The 2,256-nt window shown below is 35.6% G+C and overlaps 1 non-coding gene across 1 annotated transcript; it reads left to right on the forward strand.

Moving 5' to 3' along the window:
* Positions 1-293: 293 nt before the first annotated feature.
* On the forward strand, positions 294-357 carry LOC115032629 (U7 small nuclear RNA). The gene has a single exon (XR_003838266.1). It is a non-coding gene; the product is annotated as a U7 small nuclear RNA (small nuclear RNA).
* Positions 358-2,256: the final 1,899 nt, after the last annotated feature.

The following is a 2,256-nucleotide window of genomic DNA, read 5'->3' on the forward strand; positions in this document are numbered from 1 at the left end:
AATGTATTTGCTGTCTTTTTCTAAAGAGTCAAGGGGCTATGGTTGTAGAATGCTGATTAGTGTGGGCTAGTCAAGAGAGAACCTGGAATAAATGAATGAATTGATATGTAAATAAAAGACTGGGCATTTTGATCTGCATGAGACAAAAGAGAGTGATTATTTAGAATTATTTTCTGGCAAGAGCTGAGCTTTCTGGAGAGCTCTGGAGAACAAATAGAACTCTTTAAGCCATTTTTGTAACAGGATTTCTGATTTTGTTTGGAAATTCCATGGAGAAGGAATACAAGGCTTACAATTTTTCATAGCTCTTCTAGAAACTTTTCTAACAGGATTTCTGACCTTGGTTGGAAATCCCAAGAATTACTTAGTAAGCTAACACAGCTCTTTTAGAATTTTTCTGTCTTTCTGATTATGATTAAACACACACACACACACACACACACACACACACACACAAATTAGTTTTAGAAAAAATTTTAACAGGATTTATAACTTGGTCAGAAAATCCAAGAATTTTTTTATATCAGCTTTTCTGACTTTACTTCATGTAAAGCTCATGAGCTATCTAGAGATCTTTTAGATTTTCTTTTTTTAAGAATGGAAGTACTCTCTCAAGCAGAGAGCTATCTGTAGCAGAAAGCTATCTCGAACAGACTACAGAGCCAAGAGCTATCTACAAAGAGCTGTCTAAGGAACCATGTCAAGCAGAACATAGACCATCAGTGTGTAACAATTTGTTTTGTTGGTTTTTTACACAATCTTTTATTTTATTTTTTGATTTACAATGTTTATTGTATATAACAAAAATAAAAAATGTACAAGCATACAGGATGACTTAGGCATAAATTATTTCAATAAATCAATAAAAATGCTACTATAGAAAAATGCACACAATCATTGGTAAGATATTTCATAAGAATCTCAGTAATGAAGTAAATAAAGAGGTACTTTTCCATTTAAAAATGCAAGTCATAATAACAAGCAGCATTTGAACATATAGTGATAAAACTCTAAAATGTTTGATGTTAACCAGTATTTATGAAAATATAGATATAAATCATAAGTTTATGTTGACTTTTGATAGTGTATGCTCTCTCTAGTTTCTTTCTTTTTATTTTATTTTTTTAGGTATTTTCTTCATTTACATTTCAAATGCTATCCTGAAAGTTCCCTATACCTTCCACCCACTCCCACTTCTTGGCCCTGGGGTTCCCCTGTACTGGGGCATATAAAGTTTAAAGACCAAAGGGCCTCTCTTCCCAATGATGGCTGACTAGGCCATCTGCTACATATGCAGCTAGAGACATGAGCTCTGGGGGTACTGGTTAGTTCATATTGTTGTTCCACCTATACGGTTGCAGACCCCTTCAGCTCCTTGGTAACCCACAATTTGAATTCAAGTGCTTTGTTTCACCGAGGCCAAATACTCCTTACCCAGTACCTCTCTCCACATCGAGGCTGGTCCTTGACACTATATCTAAATTATATGGAAGAAACTGAATCAAAATTATGACTAAATGGAAATGTAGAGAAGAGCAAAGTCTTTTGAGGTACACTGAACCTGTTTCAACTTTTGCTTGCTTTGGAGAGATGGCTCATAGACAGAGCTAGCACTGCCAACTGGATTCCTGAGAGTAACAGCACCTGAGATCTGAAGCATACAGGAATACCTGCTAACAGGATAGTCTATGACCTGACCTCATAAAATACCAACAAGCTTGTAGCAAGCATCATGGAGCCTGGGAGGAAATGCCAAGAGAGCTGAGGAAATAAGCAGCAATTGAGAAAGATTGCCTTCAAATTCTGTAAATCCATCAGACCCTCTCCTCTTTATGCTTATTGTATCTATGCTTATATTTCTTTAATATCCGATGAAATTCAGTTGGCTAATGCTATCCTTTTTCATTCTTGATTTCTCTTGATTTTATTCCCATACCATTTCATTTTTATTTTCCTTTTATGGGCTTTTGAAAAGTGTATGCTAGTCAACTATTTGCTGTCTTAGTGTCTCACATTCCTGAGACTCTTGATATTCATAGTTCTGATTGGGTTCCCATCCCTCCTTGTTTTGATTCTACCTTTACCCATAGCTGTTCCATTGACTTACCCATGTTGTTGTTCCCCTATTCAATTTGCTTCTCCTTCTTCATTTTCTCAGTCAATCAAACACTAATTACCTGTGTTATTTGCTTTGCTTTCTTCCTCCCAATTGTATACAGAGTAATGAATATCATAGAGCACATCATATGGTCAGTG

Source organism: Mus caroli, unplaced genomic scaffold (assembly GCF_978045245.1).
Source record: "Mus caroli unplaced genomic scaffold, Mus_caroli_1 scaffold_13, whole genome shotgun sequence".
NCBI lineage: Eukaryota > Metazoa > Chordata > Mammalia > Rodentia > Muridae > Mus > Mus caroli.